Source organism: Chelonia mydas, chromosome 2 (assembly GCF_015237465.2).
Source record: "Chelonia mydas isolate rCheMyd1 chromosome 2, rCheMyd1.pri.v2, whole genome shotgun sequence".
Classification (NCBI taxonomy): Eukaryota; Metazoa; Chordata; order Testudines; family Cheloniidae; genus Chelonia; species Chelonia mydas.
In genome coordinates, this window is record NC_057850.1 from 144,504,473 (window position 1) to 144,529,512 (window position 25,040).

Genomic DNA, 25,040 nt, shown 5'->3' on the forward strand with positions numbered 1-25,040 from the left:
AGTTATAAAATATGCTAGTCCAGAAAGAAAAAAAAATCCTTCCTGCATTGCTAGTACTCTGTAATGTATGTACATCTCATTATTCTTCAAAACAGCTTCACCATTCAGTCAAGATATTTCAATGCTTAGATTAAATGAATGCAGTGGAAAATGATGCATTCACTGATAAACAAAAATCCAAATCAGTTTGTGCACAATTTTGAGAACAGTATATTTATGCCAATGTATTCATATGGCTAATAATTGATCCTTTTTGTAGTAGTTTGTTGGTTGTCATACGTTGAAAGTTATGTTGCCTCAAACAATAGTTAGTCCATGGAATCCACTGCCACAAAAGGTCATAAGGTCAAATACTATAGGTGGATTTTATGATTAATAATATCATGACAAATCCTGGTTCTGGACCTAATCCAGCAAACTACTTAAGCCTGTCACTGACTCCTAGCATGTGAGTAGTGCCATTGACTTTAAGAGGACTCCTGACATGTTTAGAGTTAGGTCTGTGCTTAAATAGCTGGCTGAACTGAAGCTACCTGTAATATTTAAGGAAACTTAAGCAGCTCTATGGTCTGCAAGGGCTCCACAGCTGTGAATCCTGAAGGCTGTGTTATCCTTTTTGAGATTTTTGTGCAGCCCCTCCTCCCCTCCAAGTCTGCCTTACGCTGCAGTACAACACTTAGAAATTATATCTGGGGAGGTGCTGGGTATTCAGAGTGCCCTCCCAATCTTCCAGCAGAGGGAAGGTCCCTCTCAACATGGATTCATGAAGGGCAAGTCATGCCTGACCAACCTGATTGCCTTCTATGATGAGAAAACTGGCTCTGTGGATATGGGAAAAATGGTGGATGTGATATACGTGATTTTAGCAAAGCTTTTGATATGGTCTCCCACAGTATTCTTGCCAGCAAATTAAAGAAGTATGGATTGGATGAATGGACTATAGATAGATAGAAAGCTGGCTAGATCATCAGGCTCAACGGCTTGAAGTCTAGTTGGCAGCCAGTATCAAGCAGAGTGCCTGAGGGGTCGGTCCTGAGGCCAGTTTTGTTCAACATTTTCATTAATGACCTGGATGATGGGATGGATTGCACCCTCAGCAAGTTCACGGATGACACTAAACTGGGGGGTGAGGTAAATATGCTGGAGGGTAGGATAGGGTCCAGAGTGACCTAGACAAATTGGAGGATTGGGCCAAAATAAATCTGATGAGGTTCAACAAGGACAAGTGCAGAGTCCTGCACTTAGGACAGAAGAATCCCATGCACTGCTACAGGCTGGGGACCGAATTGTTAAGTGGCAATTCTGCAAATAAGGACCTGGAGGTTACAGTGGACGAGAAGCTGCATATGAATCAACAGTGTGCCCTTGTTGCCAAGAAGGCTAATGGCATATTGGATTGCATTAGTAGGAGCATTGCCAGCAGATCAAGGGAAGTGATTATTTCCCTCTATTCGGCACTGGTGAGGTCACATCTGGAGTATTGTGTCCAGTTTTGGGGCCCCCACTACAGAAAGGATGTGGACAAGTTGGAGAGAGTCCAGCGGAGGGCAACAAAAATGTTTTGGGGGCTGGGGCACATGACTAATGAGGAGAGGCTGAGGGAACTGGGTTTATTTAGTCTGCAGAAGAGAAGGGTGAGGGGGGATTTCATAGCAGCCTTCAACTACCTGAAGGGGGGTTCCAGAGGGGATGGAGCTCGGCTGTTCTCAGAGGTGGCAGATGACAGAACAAGAAGCAATGGTCTCCAGTTGCGGTGGGGGAGGTCTAGGTTGGATACTAGGAAAAACTATTTCATTAGGAAGGTGGTGAAGTGCTGGAATGGGTTACCTAGGGAGGTGGTGGAATTTCCATCCTTAGAGATTTTTAAGGCCCAGCTTGACAAAGCCCTGGCTGGGATGATTTAGTTGGGGTTGATCCTGCTTTGAGCAGGGGGTTAGACTAGATGACCTCCTGAGGTCTCTTCCAACCCTAAACCTCTATGATACAAATTACATGGGCATGTACTCTGAATATGTCTCCTAATCTTTAGGGTCATAGGTCCAAAACTGAACAGTCAGCCAGAGAGGAGACTCTAGGACTGAATGGATGAAAATTCCTTCCAAAATCTTGGCAGTTGTGGGGGAAGGGATTCTTAGAAGAAAGACCCAAGTGAAAGACCCTCCTGCCCACTGGCATATAAAGATCTGTTCCTTCTCCCTCCTACCACTTACACCTGTGCTGAAAAACTTCTGTCCCTTGGGCTGAAATAGCACCTGCAGTGCCTGGAGGTGAAAGAGAGAGGTTTGGAATGAACATAGGATTGCTCAGAAAGCAGGAATCTCATTAATATGATCTAGGCCTCCCAAGTATCTCTGACATACCAATGTGGAGAAAAAAGAAAAAGGAAAATCTGTTTTTCCCACATTCATTTCCATGATAATCTAACTTTTAATTAATAAAAATGAACTTAAGAATTTTGAACCCAGTGGAATTCTGGCTGTGTATCTGAGTCCCCATGACATTGCAGGCATGCAAGATTATTTTAAGTGTGTGTTTCCTTCTTGGAATTCCTCTTTAAGGCAGCTTTCTAGCACAGAAGGGGCTGTACAGAGAAGTTAAAGCCTCTAGCGGCTTTTATTATATATGACTGCAGGGAAGAACAATGCATGTCTCTCTTGCCCATATGCCATGCCATGCCATGCCCTCCCCTTCTTCAAACTCCTTGCCTTTGCTCCACTCCCTATCGGCCACCTCAACATGTGTGGTTTCTTGGACTAATGGACAATCCTCCAGCTATGGGAATGAGTAACAGCACTTTTCCCCCTTGGGATGGGGAGATCTGCATGTAGTCAGTCTCCTCCATACATGGACATTTAACCTATTTAGTTATGTTACTACCTTCCACACCTATCTTGCTACATCACTGTAAATCCCCTCCTAGGACTCTCATGTACACACTCCTTCTAATCAGCTCTTGGGCTTCGCTTGGTTATGGATAAACTTGCTAAATGTGTGCTAGATTTTGGCCTGATCACGCTCTCTCTGTATTTAATAGCTAAACTCCTATTGCTTTCAGTGGGAGCAGGGTTGGGCCTTTCATGATGATGAAAAATGTGATGAGATCCCATTTTCATTTGTGACCTCAACTAGAAATTGGCAAGCTAATGCACTAACTCACTACATCATTTAACTCTCAAAAGGTGGAAAACATTAAATAAACTATACATTTTTCAGTGTTAATCTATGACATTTTAAGGAGAGAGAAAAATATTGTGCAATATGTAAAATTGTCCAAAGCAATGTAATACCTTCATCTGACTGTTCAACTATTAATTAAAATGTGCTTTCTGGTGTAAGAAATACTTTAGAAAATAGACATAATTGAAGACATTGGGCTAGTTTCTCAGATGGAGTAAATCAACCTCTCTTTCTTACATTCAGTGGAGCAAGGCTGAGTTATACCAGCTGAGAATCTGACCCAAAATGAGTTTAACTCCGAGGTTAAGAATAAGCTCTTAGAGCAGTTTTTATTTTGTTTGGCTTTAGATGAGTAAAGCTACTTTTAAGACCACCAGCCTGTCCACTTTTCTGTATTTCATGTCCTGTATTTCATGTCCTCTTAGGAGAAAGGTTTGTTTCCCTTTCAATGGGTTTATTTTAAGAAATATCCTTCACTTTAAAAATAATACTTAAAAATATAATTATATAAACAGTGAAGTTCAGGACCTAGTCTGTCTACAAACATCTAAAGCAAGGATTTGAATTCACAAATTTCTTACCAAGAGTGGGAAGCCTATAAATCACTTAACAATGGAGAATTTGATTGGTACTCTTTAGAAGGGATTTTAAACAATAACACTGTACAATTATAAGATTAAATTATCTTAAAAGGGTCTCCTTTTTTAGGTGTAGAAACAACTATGTATGCACTTTTCAATCACTAACATCTGCAGATACAGTTGATAGATTCTAATACCTGAACTCACAGGAGATACAATTTTCCTGATCAAAAGTCATTTGGTAGCTATTGGGTCCTCTGCACTATTGGTAATTGGCTTGTTTATTTAGGAGCCTGAGATTCAGAGTTTCAAAGACGCTTGATGGAGTTAGACATCCAACTTTTATGGAATTTCATTTTCCTTTGAAAATCCCACCCTCAATCAGGATTTAGGAGCCTTTTCTTTTTGAAAAGAAAAGCTTAGAATTTTTAAATTAGGTGCAATATAACATCCCTCCCTTTCTTCAATATTACATTGTCTTTCAAATACAATCTTTCATCTTACTTTGAATAAGTATAGGGAGACTGCTTAATTAAAAATGTCAATGCTAAAACATCTGTATATGTATATTTAACTTTTCAATTTCTAGAGCACATTTCCCTATACTAATTTTAAATTTTATTTTAAGGTATAATCCTTGCTTTTGGCTCATCCCCCATCTAAAATTCTACTTTACACTTTAACTGATGAATGCTTTGGGATTTCATTCAATATTGTCTTCTCAGTAAATAAGCACAGAGCACCCTTTCTGGTTTAAGGGTTCATCAGTGTTTAGATAACCTCTCTCTGAACTTCCCTGACTTCTCAAATTAATTTAGATAGCTGAATAAACCCACTCACTTTCTGGTGGACAATGTGAATAAAGAAAAGGAGTACTTGTGGCACCTTAGAGACTAAAATTTATTTGAGCATAAGCTTTCGTGAGCTACAGCTCACTTCATCTCTCTGGTCACCAGTGACCAGTGAGATGAAGTGAGCTGTAGCTCATGAAAGCTTATGCTCAAATAAATTTGTTAGTCTCTAAGGTGCCACAAGTACTCCTTTTCTTTTTGCGAATACAGACTAACATGGCTGCTACTCTGAAACCTGTCAATGTGAATAAAGTTGTTTTAAGCAGGCATGCATATATTCTAAAGTATTTAAGAAATATTTTTAAAGTTTTAATTATTGGTGCACTGTACCTATGTTTGCTCTTGACAAGTTGTGATGGACTTCAGTGGCAGGACTTGTGTGAGTAAGATAGTCACAGTTTGGCTTCTCATTAGTTTATGGAGTAATAGAAGTGGACAAGTTAAGAGCTCTTCCATAGGGACAATTTAATTGGTATGCCAAAGCCATATTCAAAGGGCCTGATCCTGCACTCTCTGTGCACTCAAAACTTTCAGGGACCTCTTCATTGCCATGAAGCCCCGTAAGATGACACAAAGGAACTGCAGGACAGGTGTAAATCCCCTAGAAATAATTCTAGTGTTGAGGATCCCCTACACTCAGATACCAAGCTGGCTCTACCAGCTCTCCTCAACTTCTGCAGAACCCATGAGGAGAAGGGGAGGGTATTCTGAGGGATGGGGGAAAGCTGGGAGGTCTCATGGCAGGGACAGATACTACACCCTTGCAGTATCCATAGGGAACATTGAAACACGTGCTCAAGTTTGGGAAGACTAAGACAACCCTAACTTGAACTGGAGGCTGAAGCAGCCCCATCAGTCCTTGAATAGGAAAGGCGAACACCACTCCCCTCTGCCATGGAGGAGCTTTACAGTCACTACAAGATTAGGACTGAAATTCTGAAATAGTTGAACTTTCAGTACAATTCAGATTACCCAAAATGTACTTATTCCAAGCTTCTGTTATTAGATGTTCCAATGGATTGACGAGTACTGGAAAAAACAAAGAGCCCACCAGATATTATTACATGGCTTAAAAGTGTCTGGGATACTTTTATCATGGGAAAAAAAAACACAGAAAATACAAAAATGCATTCTAATGATTTCAGTATATTGGGATTCCTTTCAAAATGTGAGCAAAGCAACCCTTCAAAATCAAACCTGAGACCAGATCATTTTAATTAAATAACTTCTGCTGACAGCGCTAGGCTCCCATTTGTCTCTAACATCCTCGTTTTAGACATATTTGCTGTTACTCTGTATTTTCTCTTGCCTGTTTTCTTTGCTCTAATGTTTTTTACTTTGTTTTTTCTGAAAATGGTTCAATACAAAGTTCAGAAAAAATGAAAAAGTTGCTATGGAGAAATAAGGTAGCTATAATTTTGGCTGCACCTGATGTTTCTTAAAGCTTCATAGTTGACTGCTTCTTGCAGAAGCAGCAGCAGTATCTTATCCCCTGTAAGGTTGTCTCTAATTGTAAAGGGACACTAATTTCTCCAAGCACTGGCTCAGCAGCACTTCTTAGTACCCAAGCCAACAGGAAAGTGAGAGATAGATAGCTAACTGAGAGGTAAATCTATCTAATAAACAATGAATAGATAGATACATTCCTATCTACATATACGCTCCTGAAAATCTGAATTCTCTGGTAGACTTAATAGAAAACCAGTACATTTTTGAATTAAATATTCACTTTGACTCTTTTATTTGACAAAAATTCCCAGACCACTATTTCCTTTCACAGTTCAAATGTCAAGCATCCCTTGCACAGTGGTCAGGGTGGCGTGCAGGAACAGAGGAAACCCCTAAACAGAAATCTTTAACGATGACAAGCCTGGTTAACTCAATGACCACAGTAGCCTTTGTCTCCCTTTCTCCTCATGCTAGCTCCTGCTGACTCAGATTGGGGAAAAAAAGTCAACTAGCAGGGCAGCTGGTCATGCATAGTGTGGGGAAAATGCTTTCTTCACCTTTGTGCACAAAGTGTAAAAGGCCCTTCTATTTCCTCTGCTGTGTTTTTGTTTTTTGTCTTTTTTTTTCTGATTGACTAGCTTTATATTGATTGAAAAGTCATTTCCTTTGCCCAGTCTTCTGAAAAATAAAATAAATGTTTTCTGTGACCCTAACATCTTAATTCTTCTTTCATAGAGCTATAGAAAAAGTTTCCTGTCAATTATATTGAGGGAAAAATTATATTGTTGTTTTGAAGCACTCTTTTTCTCCCTGTGTGTCAAAAGGGAGCAAATGATGCATTAAAAGCCTAAAAGCTGAAATAAAGATTAGGTGTAAAGTGCTATTGATCCTTTTACATAAAGAAGCTAAGACAGATTCCACTTGGCTGTCAGGTTGCATTTTCAGTAAGTTACCCAGACACAATATTTGAAACTTCTACAAAGGAATTTTTAAAGTGTTGCTGAAAGTATCAAATAAGACTGGACAAGACAACAAGAACAACCATTAAAAAATGGCAGTAGTGTGGCTGAGGTATGATAGGGTTGCTTTGTGCCACCAGGCTTAATGGAGCCAATGTCTGGATGTTCACATTACCTCTAGGAAGAACTAGAAAATTTTAACTTCTCTCTTCTTAATATCCTGACATGTACACTCAGGGGCTTATTTTCAGAAAGATGCCTAACCATCTAAAAGTTCATTTGCAAACTGGGGAGCAATTTCCACTGAGTGCAGCCGAGGGAAGATTGTCAAGGATCTGCTTAGAGCTGGGCAGGAAGTGGTTTTCCTGTCCTGCAAAAATTTTTGAGATTTCAAAAAAAAAAAAAAAAAACATTCCTGTCCAAAATCAGGATGAGAAGTTGAATCTGGGAAATTTTGTAAACCAAAAATTTATGTTGTCCTCCCACCTACCTGGTCACCTCCTTGAACGCCTATCTCCTTACAGGTTTTGAAGGACAGGCCTGGGTTCATTTGGATTCATCTCCAGCTCATCAGAGTATAACTTCCTTATTTTTTTCCCATATGAATTTATTTGGCAATGACTCCACCCATCTTGCTGCTTCCTGGCAGGATCAGCAGGGCAGCTCAGAAGGAAAGTTCTAAATAAAATTTCTAAACCCACACTTACTTGCCAGATAGTTGTAAACTCCCAAGTAGTAACACAAACACATACAATATATTCAACACAGTAATTATATTAACTAGGAATTAAATATAACAGGGTAAAACACTACTCTCAGGATCACCAGTGCCCACACTGATAATACCCACAAATTTCTCCAGTCACATGACCTAATAGAGCTAGGGATGTAAAATGTTAACTGATTAACTGGTAAGCATTAGTCTTACCGGTTAACCACCTTAACCATTAACACCCGGGCCGGCCAGATGGCAGGCCCGCAGACCCCAGTGGCCCCACACCAGCTAGAGTGGGCCCAGCCACACCACCCAGACAGAGTGGCCAGAGCAGCCCCAGCCCTAGCCGTGTGGCCCCAGCAGGAGCAGCCCCAGCTATGCCAGCCAGATGGGCCCCAGCTGCTTAATAGTTAACTGTTTAAATTAAATATTTTAATAGTTTAAGCAGTTAACTTTTTCAATGGTTTTTACATCGCTAAATAGAGCAAGAGAAAAAGTGTGTGTCCCACTGGCACACGTACTTTGTAGGAGCCCTTGATGACCTGTGACAAAAAATATCTTCTGTAGCAGCAGTAAGCAATTTAGCTGACTTGGTTCAGTACAGCCAAAAGGCTCACACATGGGATAAAGTGGTAAGCCCCTCCACAGGTTTCATAAGTAACAGGTAGTAAAATTCCCAAGCCCTTATCCCCTGGCTTGAGGACATAGTTCAGGCCATGGTGGGTGGTCTCCCACACAATTTCCCTGATTATCTAACTAAAAGAGGGTGCACTCACAATTCTGACAGCGATCCTCAGGTTCAGAGATGAATCTGGACTCCTCTGTAACTGAAGAGGGGCTGTCACTCACATCTGGCAAGTGTCTTCTTCATATAGGAATGGGGCTACTTCTGCTCCCAAGATTTTACCTCACAGTAAAGGGGTGTAGGGCTCAAGTGCAGATTATAATAACTGTACTAAAATCCTAGCGCTAATCTCCTACCCTAGTGCTCAGTTTAAGGCTATTGCTTCCAGGTAACCAGAGGCCAGTTCTCAGGGGGACCTGCATGCAGACCTTGGACTAAAGAGCTACCCCACAGCCAGTCCTGCCCTTTCAGCGGCTGGCTCCAGAACACTCAAAAAAAATTATACCCTTTCACAGTGCTCCCCGGGGTGGGCTTCTCACTCAGAACCATTTTGTTGGTCAAGGCTAGCTCTTCTTCCAGGGCTTTTACTTGTCAGTCACTGGACTCTAACCCACCTTCTGGGAAACACTGCTCCTCATCTGAGCCCACTTGCTGGTAGCCATCAAGGCACCCTGCTATCCTTCCCCAAACTGACAAGGCCCCTTTGGCTCAAAATACTGTCTCTTCCCAATCCCATTGGTAGCCTAGCAGACTCCGAGTCTGCCCTTGGCCTCCCTTCTCCCCAAGGACAGAGACTCTTTCTGAGTTACAAGCACACAGAAACCCAGGAAGCATGGTAAGCTCCTTGAGTTACATTTAAATAAATAAACAAACAGACTTTTAAATATAATTTTAAAGCATTCCATTTCAAATTTGACCATTTTTATTTTTTTACTTTAACTATAATTAGCTTACATTTCAAAAAGGAAAGTTATTTTGAATCACAAAGCCAGGATTTTTCATTTCAAAAATGTCAAAGCAAAACATGTTGACAATTTCTAAACTTTGTTGGGTTCAACAAATCAGCATTTTCTGATGAAATTTTTTTAATAAAACAATTCCTGAACAGGTCTACTTACAATTCCCTTGCCTCATGCTCTACTCAGCCATAGCAGATGTTAGATCAGTTTGCAAACTATTATAACCTGCACCAGCTGGCAACAGTCCCAATGGGATTAAGGGACTGTCTGCCAGCTGAGTATAGTCAAAGTATATATAGCCTACTCTGGCTATAGCTGCTCCTGGCTCCTGACATGCACCTCCCTGCCCTTGGGGCATCCCTTGCACCATGGGAATTGAGGTAGCCTAGAAACTGACTGAATCTCTAACAGAGGAAATAGGACTAGATAATATTTTCTTTGCACTGCTGTGGTGGTCTGGCAAGGCAGAATCTGGTCCAAAATATACTATGTCCACCCAAAATATCCACATAATCTTTAATTCTTCATATACATCAATAAATAAATCCTGTTATCATATGCAGGGAACAGGAGAAAGATAACAGGGGAATTTCTGAAGAGTAATAACAGATTCTGTGCTTGGAATTATGAATGAGAAAACAGGAGAGAATAGAAACTAAAGAAGACAATTGTAGTTCATGACCACTACAGAAAAGTGAACCAGTAGAAAGTCAACACCGCCAGAGGTATACAATTGATCTCAGGTTCTACACATAGCAGCTGCAGAGAATATGACAGAAGATTCTGCTAGAGGAAAGAAACAGAGAACTGCAGAAAACATATTTGAGGATGGCAGCTCAGAATAACCCAAAAGGACGTCACGCTTGCCCAAGAGACAATCTCCATTTGTCCAAAGAATACTGGCAATGCTTGTTGAGGACTCCATGTTAACAAAAATGGAAAGAACATTTTGCAAGAGCATATAAGCAGCAGGATGGTGTGCTGTCTTCCTGGAGTTAAGATGGGAGATGTTATTGCAACACTAGCAATGTTATTGCAAGACTAAAAGATGCTGGTCAAAGTTCCACTGTCAGTGGTTGACACTAATAACATGGCTTCCTCATCTGCATTAGAGAGCATATTGTAAGGCTTGTTAGCTATCTTTTTCATGTTATCACTGGATCTTGTTGTGGAGGATATAGGAAGCACAGCATGTACTGCAAGATGAATTCTGTGTGCGTAGACAGCGGAGATCAGAATCTGAGTGAATTCTGTGTTGCGCATGCTGGCGCTTCTCTCTGATCAAGGCCATGATCTCACTCATTGGATCAAATTTAAAATTCTTATACTTTCCTTTTAGGCCTTGCAAAATAGCACCTCAGTCTACATCTATGCTTTTGTTTCTTATCACTTTACGCTTCACCACCTTCACTCTGTCAGTGATGCCAACTTTTGTACTACTTCTTTTTTTTTTTAAATCTTCTGTTCTCTTCAACAAGAGTACTTCCAAGCTGGCCTAAAAACAGGGAAATGTATACTCCAAATTCCATTCAGCATTATTAAGTCTTATTTGGGTGACTGTTGGTGCAAACATTTGTGGAAGTGTTGATATTTTTACACATACCAATGATTAGAAATGGAATTTATTCATGAAAAAGTTTATGTGTGATTCATTATTTGCTATTCATCACTCAGTACTTCCCTTCAGCCTTTCAATGGGGGAAGAGGAAGTTCAGAAACAATAGCATGTGATTCAGATCACCCATAACAAATAGTGACAAATATACAGACTGTAATTTGTTCAGACAAATGATTTGATGAACAGTTGAGAATATTGAAAAAAAATCAAGAAAAATCATCCTTGAGTCACAGATAGACTGCAAACACAAAAAAGCAGTACATCCAAAAAGCAAATGACTTATTATGAAACTTTTACCCAACTCTACTACCCTTTATGCCTGGAAACATCACTTTTCCAGTGTAGCAAGCCCCCACATTTTCTTCAAATCCCTCCCCAAACTACACTTCTTCTGCTAATCCCACAAGTCCTACCATGGCAAGTCAGCCCACAGGGAATCATTATAATGGTGAAGCTCTTGCCTCAGTCTCCCAAATATGTGTGCAAGGCTCTCCTCTCCATCCCTCCAGAGGTTCTTTTCCAGAGATCTCTGAGGACATTGGTCTCACTCAAGATAAACTTCCACAACCCCCTTTCCATTGGTATGGACACCCATGGATGCCTCTATCCATGCCATATGCACCACCCAGTTTCCATATTGGGACCTCTTGGTGGCCTATTACCAGAAATTCTCGAGGGCCTTGAGCATCACTCGTCACAGAGAAAGACAACCTTCACCAACCTCCATCTCTAGGAGATGGAAGGAACCTTTGAGGAACAGGGAGATAGTGCTGAAAAGGTTTCTCCTGCAACCATCTTCTCTTCTCCCTGGATGAAGCTGCTATGCCACCTCCTCCAAACTTGGCTGGTGATTTCAAGCAGCCCTCAGACTGTGTCAAGAGAATTGTGGATTCTTTGCAGATCCCTCTTGAGATGGTTAAAGAACCACATCATAAGCTGGTTGACATCCTTCATACAACTTCTTCTGCTCGCATTACCGGCCTGTTAATGAGGCCCTCCTGGAGCCTGCAAAAGTTATCTGACACACGCGGGCCACAATTCTACCCACATGCAATAGAATGGATAAAAAATATTATGTTCCTTCTAAGGACTCAAAATTTTTTATTTTCTCATCCCTCTCCTAACCCTGTTGGCCAAGGAGGTTAGCGCACATGGAAGGCAGCACCACATTAAATCTATCTCCTGTGATAAAGATCATAAGCACCTCAACCTGTTCAGTAGAAAGTCATATTCGTCAGCTACTTTGCAATTCAGAATCGCCAACTACCAGGCATTAGTGATGAACTACAGTCACACAAATTATCTAAGCTGAACTCCTTTATTGAGCATCTACCAGCAGTACATAGAGAGCAATTCCAGGCTCTCATTGCAGAATGCAAGATGCTCTCCAGAACATCTCTGAAACATCTCTCTACATTTATGACACTGTCGCTCTTTTGATCTCTATGGTGAGAGTTATGATGTGGGCCTCCTGGCTTCTGTTCTCGGGATTTCCAAAGGAGGTCCAGAATACTGTCAAAGACTTCCCTTTTGCTGGTACTAAACTACTCACTGACATCATGGATCAATCTCTGCACACATTAAAGGGTTCTAGGGCCACTTTGCATTCTCTGGGTATCTACACACCTGCCCAAAAAACAACGCTTTGTAAGCACCTGACAGCGCAGCGATCACATCCTGTCCAATTTTCAAACTCTCACAGATCATACAAATCTAAAAGCAAGAGACAGAAGTTCCAGAAAAGATAACAGCACATTTCCCAACCTTTCACCTCACAACCTTTCACCTCCAAGCACCAATTTTGAGGGGGTGGTTGAGGTCCTGAGACACCATTCACTACTAAGAAAGCCACTTTCATGGAGAAGTAGGTTGGGCCTGTGTTGCTGGGAAGACGAGATTAAAGTTCAATTGAGGGGCAGAAAAGAGAAAGAAAGAAAGAAAGAAAGAAAGAAAGAAAGAAAGAAAGAAAGAAAGAAAGAAAGAAAGAAAGAAAGAAAGAAAGAAAGAAAGAAAGAATCTTTAGTAAAAGTAAACTATATTTCTCTCATTTAAAAAGGGGATTCTGGACTCGTGGAAGTGCCAGGTAATCAGTCTTGAAAACTGAAGTCCTGTTTCTTCAGAATGTCAGTGACAATGTAAGTTTTTACCAGACTGCTTCTTGTTGTGGAGAGGGCATCACTAATGCTAATATGATAGTTGTTTCTATTCCCGATCTTTGGGTGAGAATACTAACAAAGACAACTATTTGGGTGGTAGTTTCTATTATATGGATACTTAGACCACCAACTTGTTTCACACGCCCTTAGGCAGCTTTCATCTGATATTGGCTTTTACCTAGCAAGTGTATTTCAAGGTCTCGCTACTAGTATTAAAAACTTTAAATCACACCTCTCCAGTCCACCTGAGGACCATCTGTTGCCTTATGTCCTGATGCAACAATTAAGATCTGTAGAGTTGGAATCCATGACCATTCCATGTTCCAACTTTGAGAGAATAGGAAGAAAAGCTTCAGCTCTTGACCTTGTAATGGTCTTCCCTTCAGTATACACCAGAGTAAGCTAAGGCATCTTCAAGGCAAGGATACATACATTGTTTCCTTTTAAGATTTGTCATTTGAGGATTTTGTGTTATTTGTCTGAGCTTTAGGAACTCCTAAAAGCATAGATGTCTCCACTTTAATATAATTTTGTTTTTATCTAATTTTGTTAATATGTCCAGAGGTCTGAAGGCATGTGTTCCTATAAATGTAAATAGACTTTACTAGAGGTAGGCATGACACCCCTAACTTTGGAGAGGTTCAAAACCAGCATCCAGACCCAAATTAAACTGCGGGTCCCACTCCCTATAAATGTGCCAACCCCAAACTCCAGATGAGAGCACCTCCTAATATTTTAGTAGTTTGAACTAAGGCTCTAGATATAAATATTACACTTTTGATCCATGTCTAACTAACAATAGCATAATAATTATTATTAATGACTTTGATAATTACAAAATTAGATGGATTTAATTTAAAAATGTGATCTAGTTGTGAAAAGTTCTACATATCTTTACCAAGCCCTTGAACTTCTCTCAAAACTAAGTTTCTTAATTGAGCCTGTCCACACTTCTTCACTATTGTGGAAGACGCTATCAATTTTATGAAATCTATAACTCTGCCTTCATTTTAAATTATTATAATTTGTAAATCCCTAAAATATAAGAGATAACCTTGCAGGACAGGCTTCCCTGCCAAATAACAGTTTGATCATTCATTTCAGACTCATTGATTTCCCTACATTTGTATGTTGATTACATTATTTTAAATGACAAATTCCTTTAGAACTGGTTTATGTAAAATGTTGTTCTGTAGATGTCTTGTTAAACATTCAAACTCTTTTACACCAGAGAGCTTTGGAACAGGTTCTCTGTAACTTTAGCCTTCCCATGAACCTAATGAGTGAGGTTTGAATGTCATGATCTGTGCTGCCCTGAAGGTAGTAATCCTAGCTCTCGCCTCATGTGGTGAGGATCCCTGTACTAGGATCAGTGACAACCAAATGACCTAGGTCACTGATTTCTCCTGAATTAAAACTATTGCTAAAAACAGAAAGAAAATCTATCCTTTTTTTGTTTAGTTGTTCCATTGGTAAAAAAAATTGTGCAATTATAAAAAGCAACAGTTATATCATCTATGCTCTGCTTGGGCTCTTCTTCATGCATTAGTAATCCCAGGTTTTCAATAAAACCCTCATCTGCTTTCAGCTGACAATTGTTTAACTTTTCTTTACACCAAGGTGCATGTTCTTTTTGCAGTATGACAAAGCTTAATGGAGGTGTTGAGAAATGCATTCATTGAAGGTTTGCTTTAATTATAGATGTCCTGCGTGACAAGTTCTTCTTTAGCATATGTTCCTTCACTCCAAGAACACCAGTTTAAGTCAATGATCAAAGAGAAGTTGAGAGAAGTGTTGTGATTTAATAAATTCAAACTTGCTCAGCACCAGAACATCTGATTCCTTTTGTGTATGTGTAGATAATATTCACACCATATGCAAACTATTAGATTATTACAGACATCAAAGGTAGGGCCATGTGTCCATGTTCATTGGATTATTATAAATTTCTGAATATTAATATCTGCTGTGCTGTCATAATGAGTATTCATATAGTAAAACTGAGATAAGCCCCTTCATTTTCAGTTTAAACCAATTTTTACAAAAAAATTCCCAGGTTTTACAAAAAGTATTCATTTTTTTCCGATTTTCACCCACTTTTGTATTAAATATATAAAATATAACTTGTTTTATTTGGAAAATACAATACATTGCATGAAATATATGTATTACGATAATACATTAGTCTGTGTGTATATGCAAAGCTGCCTGTTGAAATAAGGGTATGTATTAGTCTAAAAGATACACCCAATAAACAAACAGGCATGCATACAAGCTCTGAAGTTCATGTGCATCTGAACATACTGATGAATCTCATGCCCACAACGTGCACATTTTAAAGCTGTTAGCAGATGATGCTTTAAAGATTTGACACCCTAAAATGGGAAGAAAACAAAAATCTGTATCAGAATACGTTTCAGAACACAAGGAAGTATTCAAAATTTTAAAAAAAATAATAAAAGGAAAAAGGGATGAAGTTCGGTGTAAGCACTGCAAATGGTGTGTCCCAATTATTAAATGTAAATATTTATAGTCTAATAGTTCTAAGTCTACAACAGTAAACTGTTTATTCAAATGAAAAGTTTTATTTGGGGATAAGAGATATACTGTTTTCTTAGACTCAGAGGTGTCGTGTTTTGAATTCTGTTTTAGTTCTTCAGCAAGCCACACTGATTAACAGAATTCAAAGCATTAATTTACTAAATAGTTTTTTCCCTCTACCTTTCCATCCACCAAGACAAACCCCAATATTTACCCAGAAAAAGGAGTAGTTTTTGCACTGATTTTCACCTGTTTTTGTTGTAGAAATAAACACATAAATTCCTGGGGAAAATAAAATAAAATAAGAACTCAAAATGAAGGGCCCTAGCCTGAGACAATAGCTTGGAGAGACTCTGAAGGCTAATAATGAGAATTTAATTGTGAAGCCTTTTTGCAGAAACATACAGCTAATATGATTATTTATTGTGACTTCATTATATATGTTAGATATGGAAAAGATCAGTTATGGAAAAGATATGCCAGATCATTTTATCTTTCCCAAGGCCATTGCAGAATTCTTATGTAGAGTATATTCTCCAGAGTTTGTCTGCTTTTGTATTAAATATCCCAAACCATGTGGCTTCCATTGTTTCTCTTGGGGGAATTATTCCACACCTTAATAGATCTCACCATTAGGAAGTCATACCTACTTTTTTCCAGGCTCAATTTTTCTTTATTTATTTTCATTTCATTGTTCCTATTTGTACTTCAGGGCTCTGAAACACTGGAGAAGGGAGAAGGGTAGACATCTTCTTATAAAGAAGAGATGGGGTAAATTGGCAACAGGGTAGAGTCTAGGGGAGGAGGGAAGATGAAAATTGGGGTCAGTGGCTACCAGAAGAGGAAAACAGCCAAAAAGCAAGGAGGCCAGCAGACAGAGGGGTTCAGGCTGTTATAACCCTGTAATGAGGAACCACTTCAATGTAAAGTAGTTCCAGAATCTTAGCACATTTATTTTACCTACTGTTTTATTCAAACACAATGCAGATTGCTCCTAATATTTAATTTAACAGTATCTGCAGGTTTGTTTAGATCTAGCACACATTTACAACAAGGCCTGTATCCTAAAATGAGGTGTAAAAAGGTGGAAGTGCCCCAGAAAAACAAATCTCTAAAGCCCTTTATGTGCTCTCCATTTATATTTGGGGCTAAATCATGCTATTTAGGAACTGCACTGGCCAGTAGGAGCCTGACGATGATTAAGGCCTCAGAGCATCCATGCGCTGTCTGAGGTAAGTACAAGGGAAATGCACAGTCTACACCATCCTTGCTTGTTCCTCAGAGGAAAATGCAGGGGCCAGGTTATGGCTATGTTCTTTCCTCCCCTTTGGGATGATATGAGCCGCCAGATGTGGATGCAGGGAGAAGGTTCATGAGGGAAGCAGTGATTGTGACTGTCCCTTGCTCAGAAGGCTTATTCCCCCCTTCCCTGCCATTCACCCTCACAAGGGCTAGGGATAATCTGGGTCTTGGATTGTAAACTCTTTATTTAGATTTAGACATAAAAATTTTATTCTTTTTGGAGACTGGAATCTGTTTGGGGAAGAGACTGCATTTTCCTATTTGTCTAAAGAGTACCTAGCATACTTGGGTAACTATATTCAATGAAAAACAAGTGCAGACAAAACCAGTGGATGTTGATATCTGATGGTCACCCGTTGCTCCAAAGGGACAGAGAAGGTAAGATGTTAGCCACTGAGAATTAGGTGAATATTACACCCACTCTCCAGCTAGGCATGTGCTAGTCATGATGTCACAAGACAGGGCTTGGGGCACTAACGCTTTCTTCCTTCCTTCGAGTAACGTGGGGAATGGAATCCCCAGCACTCTCCACTGTTATTTTATTATTTTATCAATAAAGCTTTAAAAACTCAGTTACTTGATGTGCTCTGTCATCTCCTCCCCAAACGATCCTGCGGCCTCAGCCTGACCACTTGATGCCTCAGGCAGACTGGTAACAGAAATCTGTCACAATGAAAGCACAGTAATTGCTGCATTTCTATTTAAAAAAAAAAAGTTAATTCCAGCTACAGCATGACTTGGATTACATGGAGTTTGCAAAGTGACCGAATGAGAACTATCTGATCTTTTTACTGATTTCAGCTCATGGTGCTGAAAATGAGCCTTGCACTGTGTCATAAAAGGTCAATGGTGGAGCTGGTTATCTCTGAATCAACTGAATCCATTCTATATCGTAAAAGATTTGGAAATGGTTGCAGTCATAACTTTTTATGTAAAATGGGAAACTAGATGACTCCTAGCATTTCTAAATGTTAATGAAGAGTCACATCAGTGTTACCCACATATCTATAAAATGAACATGAAAGGATTATACATAATTTATTAATTTCTAAGAAATGCCACGTTGAAAAAATATTCTCATCATATTTTCCAAAAACCAAAATGGTGGATCTGTATTCCTTCATAGGGCCTAGAGGTTCCAGATCAATCTAGTTAAACAAAGCCTTAATAAGTGTTTTGAAAACTTTTCTCAGAATACTGTAGTTTCTAGCCTACAGCCCAGACTAACTGAGGTTCTTGGATAATAATCCAAAACAGAGTGGTCCATAGTCTGCCCATGTAATAAACTAGATTATGCTCTTTTTACTGCCTATGAGACACTAAGAAATCTAATGGTCAATAACATTACAACACGAATCTTGTTTCAACAAAATATTGAAGCATTTGCTTAATTTTAAACATATACTTAAATCCATCCCTACCCTATTCAGCCAGGCACTAAAGTAATAGGATTACACATGTGCCAAAGTTAAACTCAGACCTAAGTGCTTTGCTGAAGTGTGGCCAAAATGCATAAAAGACTTCATATAACCCATTGCAAATCTACTAGACAAATACTAGACAGGCTATGTATTACATCACATATTTTTATGTATATAGCATATTAGATAGTTTAGCTATTTATTTATTTATGTATTATTTAAGTATAGAAGTTAAATGCTCAAACAAATTTGTTAGTCTCTAAGGTGCCACAAGTACTTCTTTTCTTTTTAAGTAGGCAAAGATTTTGTATTCACCCAAATAATAGGCTAGATCTTCAGCTAGTGTAAATTGTCATAATCCATTGACTTCAATAGGGCTATGCTGATTTACACCAGCTGAGAATCTGGCTGAGCATGTTAAAACTTAAAGTTATCTTTAGCACCTTCTATTCCACTCATCACCTCTTTCGGGATAAGGGTTTTTTTTTTATGTTTTTATTTGATTCTGAAAGTGAAGGGGTTCAAATTACACCTTTAGAAACTTGCAGTGTTTTTACCTAAGGATACTTTACTTCTAGCTAGATATATCCCACATAAGCATCAATGTCCTTTGGGAAATTTCAATATTTCAACATTTGTTTTCATCTGACTTTGCCTTGGAATGAAATTTTTTTAGAAATTTGTATTTGGAAATGTTGAAATGTTTTGTTTTTCCACTTTTGATGGAAACAAAACATTTCAACATTCCTGAATCTAAACATTTCATTTCAGGTTGTTCCATCAATTTCTGCATCTATCTCAGTTGTCACAGTACCTTATGGGACGCCCAAAATACACTGTGGTGGTTCAGCCACAGGGAGACACCACAGTGCACCATGGTAGATGGTCCAGCAAGGAGCAGGGCCGATAAGGGAAAATAAGGGAATGAGGGACCCAGAACTACTAGTCCCCTTAAACAGCATGTTTCAGAGTAGCAGCCGTGTTAGTCTGTATCTGCAAAAAGAAAAGGAGTACTTGTGGCATCTTAGAGACGAACAAATTTATTTGAGCATAAGCTTTCATGAGCTACAGCTCACTTCATCGGATGCATTCAGTGGAAAATACAGTGGGGAGATTTATATACAGAGAGAACATGAAACAATGGGTGTTACCATACACACTGTAACAAGAGTGATCAGGTAAGGTGAACTATTACCAGCAGGAGAGTGGGGGGGAAAAAACCTTTTTGTCAACTGCTGGAAATGGCCCACCTTGATTATCACTACAAAAGGTTTCCCCCCTTCCCCCGACTCTCCTGCTGGTAGTAGCTCACCTTATGTCAAGGTTCCTTCCCCACTCTGAACTTTAGGGTACAGATGTGGGGACCTGCATGAAAACCTCCTAAACTTACTTTTACCAGCTTAGGTTAAAACTTCCCCAAGGTACAATCTATTTTACCCTTTGCCCTTGGACTTCCACTGCCACCACCAAACTTTATCTGGGTTCCTGAAAAAACATAGTTTGGAAACGTCTTTCTCCCCAAAATCCTCCCAACCCTTGCACCCCACTTCCTGGGGAAGGTTTGGTAAAAATCCTCACCATAGAATCATAGAATATCAGGGTTGGAAGGGACCCCAGAAGGTCATCTAGTCCAACCCCCTGCTCGAAGCAGGACCAATTCCCAGTTAAATCATCCCAGCCAGGGCTTTGTCAAGCCTGACCTTAAAAACCTCTAAGGAAGGAGATTCTACCACCTCCCTAGGTAACGCATTCCAGTGTTTCACCACCCTCTTAGTGAAAAAGTATTTCCTAATATCCAATCTAAACCTCCCCCATTGCAACTTGAGACCATTACTCCTCGTTCTGTCATCTGCTACCATTGAGAACAGTCTAGAGCCGTCCTCTTTGGAACCCCCTTTCAGGTAGTTGAAAGCAGCTATCAAATCCCCCCTCATTCTTCTCTTCTGCAGACTAAACAATCCCAGCTCCCTCAGCCTCTCCTCATAAGTCATGTGCTCTAGACCCCTAATCATTTTTGTTGCCCTTCGCTGGACTCTCTCCAATTTATCCACATCCTTCTTGTAGTGTGGGGCCCAAAACTGGACACAGTACTCCAGATGAGGCCTCACCAGTGTCGAATAGAGGGGAATGATCACGTCCCTCAATCTGCTCGCTATGCCCCTACTTATACATCCCAAAATGCCATTGGCCTTCTTGGCAACAAGGGCACACTGCTGACTCATATCCAGCTTCTCGTCCACTGTCACCCCTAGGTCCTTTTCCGCAGAACTGCTGCCTAGCCATTCGGTCCCTAGTCTGTAGCGGTGCATGGGATTCTTCCATCCTAAGTGCAGGACCCTGCACTTATCCTTATTGAACCTCATCAGATTTCTTTTGGCCCAATCCTCCAATTTGTCTAGGTCCTTCTGTATCCTATCCCTCCCCTCCAGCGTATCTACCACTCCTCCCAGTTTAGTATCATCCGCAAATTTGCTGAGAGTGCAATCCACACCATCCTCCAGATCATTTATGAAGATATTGAACAAAACCGGCCCCAGGACCGACCCCTGGGGCACTCCACTTGACACCGGCTGCCAACTAGACATGGAGCCATTGATCACTACCCGTTGAGCCTGACAATCTAGCCAGCTTTCTACCCACCTTATAGTGCATTCATCCAGCCCATACTTCCTTAACTTGCTGACAAGAATACTGTGGGAGACCGTGTCAAAAGCTTTGCTAAAGTCAAGAAACAATACATCCACTGCTTTCCCTTCATCCACAGAACCAGTAATCTCATCATAAAAGGCGATTAGATTAGTCAGGCATGACCTTCCCTTGGTGAATCCATGCTGACTGTTCCTGATCACTTTCCTCTCATGTAAGTGCTTCAGGATTGATTCTTTGAGGACCTGCTCCATGATTTTTCCAGGGACTGAGGTGAGGCTGACTGGCCTGTAGTTCCCAGGATCCTCCTTCTTCCCCTTTTTAAAGATTGACACTACATTAGCCTTTTTCCAGTCATCCGGGACTTCCCCCGTTCGCCACGAGTTTTCAAAGATAATGGCCAAGGGCTCTGCAATCACAGCCGCCAATTCCTTCAGCACTCTCGGATGCAACTCGTCCGGCCCCATGGACTTGTGCACGTCCAGCTTTTCTAAATAGTCCCTAACCACCTCTATCTCCACAGAGGGCTGGCCATCTCTTCCCCATTTTGTGATGCCCAGCGCAGCAGTCTGGGAGCTGACCTTGTTAGTGAAAACAGAGGCAAAAAAAGCATTGAGTACACCAATTTGCATAGGTGACCACAGACCCAAACCCTTGGATCTTAGAACAATGAAAAAGCATTCAGTTTTCTTACAAGAAGACTTTTAATAGAAGTAAAAAAGAATCACCTCTGTAAAATCAGGATGGTGAATACCTTACAGGGTAATTAGATTCAAAACATAGAGAATCCCTCTAGGCAAAACCTTAAGTTACAAAAAAGACACACAGACAGGAATAGTCATTCTATTCAGCACAGCTATTTTCTCAGCCATTTAAAGAAATCATAATCTAACACATACCTAGCTAGATTACTTACTAGGTTCTAAGACTCCATTCCTGTTCTGTCCCCGGCAAAAGCATCACACAGACAGACACAGACCCTTTGTTTTTCTCCCTCCTCCCAGCTTTTGAAAGTATCTTGTCTCCTCATTGGTCATTTTGGTCAGGTGCCAGCGAGGTTACCTTTAGCTTCTTAACCCTTTACAGGTGAGAGGATTTTTCCTCTGGCCAGGAGGGATTTTACACCTTACCTGATCACTCTCCTTACAGTGTGTATGGTAACACCCATTGTTTCATGTTGGCAGCTCTTCATAGACACTGATCATTGGAACAGGGTGAATCATAGATGAGGCAAAGGGCTGTTATCTTCTTTTCTTCCTCTAGATCTCAGATTGTTCCCCTTGTTGAGATCAGATCCTTGGGAACTGGAAAGATTTCCTCTTTCAGACTAGCTGCTGGACCCACTAGAAATCAGTGACCAACTTTCAGGTGTCCAAATAATATCTCAGATGCAAATGTCTGTGTCTTTGACACCACTTAGAGGCATTTCTGCTTCTCAATAGACTACTGACTTATCTGTTCTCAACCTTTTAGGCAGGTCCTTCGAGAGAAAATTTTAATTTTACAGCTCTGTCTCCTTCTTCTTTGTATTGCAGTAGCACCTAAAGGTCCCAGCTGACATCAAGGCTCATTGTGCTAGGCTCTGTGCAAACAGGGACTAAGACATAGTCCCTGCCCAGGAGAGTTTTCAGTCTAAATTCTATACCTTTTTATTCTGGTTCTTATGAAACAATGATCAATATGGCATCTATAGTATATTCTAGAGTTTAACAGCATATAAAGTAACTTACATCACTAAAATGTATTTACCTTTACAAGCCCCTAGGGAGTGAAAATGTTCTGGATAATTATAATTTCTTTTAAAAGTGTGTGGTCAATATATTGTATTAGAATATGAATTACTATGTGAGAAAGTAAAGTCAAATCAGTGTCATTATTGTGTAGATTTCCACAGTGATCAACGGCTTAATGACTAGTTGGCAGCTGGTATCAAGCAGAGTGCCCCAGGGGTCAGTCCTGGGGCCGGTTTTGTTCAACGTCTTTATTAATGATCTGGATGATGGGATTAATTGCACCCTCAACAAGTTTGCAGATGACACTAAACTGGGGGGAGAGGCAGATATGCTGGAGGGTAGGATAGGGTCCAGAGAGACCGAGACAAATTGGAGGATTGGGCCAAAATAAATCTGATGAGGTTCAACAAGGACAAGTGCAGAGTCGTGCACTTATGAAGGAAGAATCCCACGCACTGCTACAGGCTGGGGACCGACTGGCTAAGCAGCAGTTCTACAGAAAAGGACCTGGGGATTACAGTGGACGAGAAGCTGGATATGAGTCAGCAGTGTGCCCTTGTTGCCAAGAAGGCCAATGGCTTATTGGGATGTATTAGTAGGAGCATTGCCAGCAGATCAAGTGAAGTGAATATTCCCCTCCTTTCAGCACTGGTGAGGCCGTACCTGGAGTATTGCATCCAGTTTTGGGCCCCCCCACTACAGAAGGGATGTGGACAAATTGGAGAGAGTCCAGCGGAGGGCAACAAAAATTATTAGGGAGCTGGGGCACATGACTTACGAGGAGAAGCTGAGGGAACTGGGTTTATTTAGTCTGCATAAGAGAAGAGTGAGGGGGGATTTGATAGCAGCCTTCAATTACCTATAGGGGGGTTCCAAAGAGGATGGATCTAGGCTGTTCTCAGTGGTGGCAGATGACAGAACAAGAAACAATGGTCTCAAGTTGCAGTGAGGGAGGTCTAGTTTAGATATTCGGAAACCCGAATATGTCACTAGGAGGGTAGTGAAGAACTGGAATGGGTTACCTAGGGAGGTGGTGGAATCTCCATCCTTAGAGTTTTTTAAGGCCTGGCTTGACAAAGTCTTGGCTGGGATGATTTAGTTGGTGTTGGTTCTGCTTTGAGCAGGGGATTGGACTAGATGACCTCCTGAGGTCTCTTGCAACCCTAATATTCTATGATTCCAGGCTTGTGCTGGAGACCCAGCTCTAGGATCCTATGGGGTGGGAGAGCCAGCTGCAGGTTTTTCTTTGCTGTGTAGACGTACTCACAGTTGCTATTGGGACATTTAGTGCACTAGATGAGGTACACCACATGTTGTGATAGGCAGGTGTAGAACCCATGGATCTTGAAAGGTGTGCTGTGGACAGTGTTGATCATTGTAGCAATGAAGATATATCTTGCATCTACTGTTCTGTCTGGGTCTGGTTCCACTTTGAGTTGGTGTGTCCTGTGGGGCGTTTGCTTCCGATGATGAGGTTGGAGAGGTTGGAGGGTTGTTTGAAGGCCAGAAGACCTCTTTCAAATCTCCCCCCGCCCCGGTCTTCTTGTCTCTGTGACCTACAGAAGTTGGTTCAATAAAAGATATTACCTCACTCACCTTGGTGAATGATGGCTTCACTGATTTGATGAGCAAAGCTGTTCCAAGCATTTGAAATCCCAGAAGATGAGATGGTTCTGCTCCAGGTGTGATGGTCGTGCGCTTCTCTCTGCCTTAATTTCCTTTGTATCTTTTTACGTGACTTTGCATTGGTGAGCAGAAAATAGCTATATGTTGTTTTCCTTAATCCTCAATGACACTTTCTTTCTTCCTTTATTCAAGCTTTGTTTTTATTTTATCAGAATGCTGTGTAGGAACAAAGGAATTAGGTAAATTTAGTGGTCTGTTTAGCTTAGTATCCTGTGTCTGACTGTGGCCAATAACAAAGGTCTTAGAGGAAGATTCAAGAAACCCCTTAGTGAAATAACCTGCCTATAGGGAATGTTCTAATTACCTATATCAGGGATCGGCAACCTTTGGCAGGTTCAGCTGATCACAGCTCCCACTGGCTGCGGTTTGCCGTTCCAGACCAATGGGGGCTGTGGGAAGTGGCATGGGCTGAGGGATGTGCTGGCTGCCACTTCCCGCAGCCCCCATTGGCCTGAAACAGTGAACCGAGACCAGTGGGAGCTGCAGTCGGCTGAACCTGCGGACGCAGCAGGTAAACAAACCATCCTGGCACTCCAGCGGATTCCCCTGACAGGATGCATGCCAAAGTTTGCCAATCCCTGACCTATATAAATGTCTAATCCTTTTTGATCCTACTAACCG

The 25,040-nt window shown here is 40.7% G+C and overlaps 1 long non-coding RNA gene across 1 annotated transcript; it reads right to left on the reverse strand.

Annotated features, from left to right (window-relative positions):
• Window positions 1–946: 946 nt before the first annotated feature.
• Window positions 947–23,035, reverse strand: LOC122464307. The gene is made up of 3 exons (XR_006288247.1): window positions 22,893–23,035; window positions 7,526–7,527; window positions 947–980 (listed from the first exon to the last, which is right to left on the reverse strand). It is a non-coding gene; the product is annotated as an uncharacterized LOC122464307 (long non-coding RNA).
• Window positions 23,036–25,040: the final 2,005 nt, after the last annotated feature.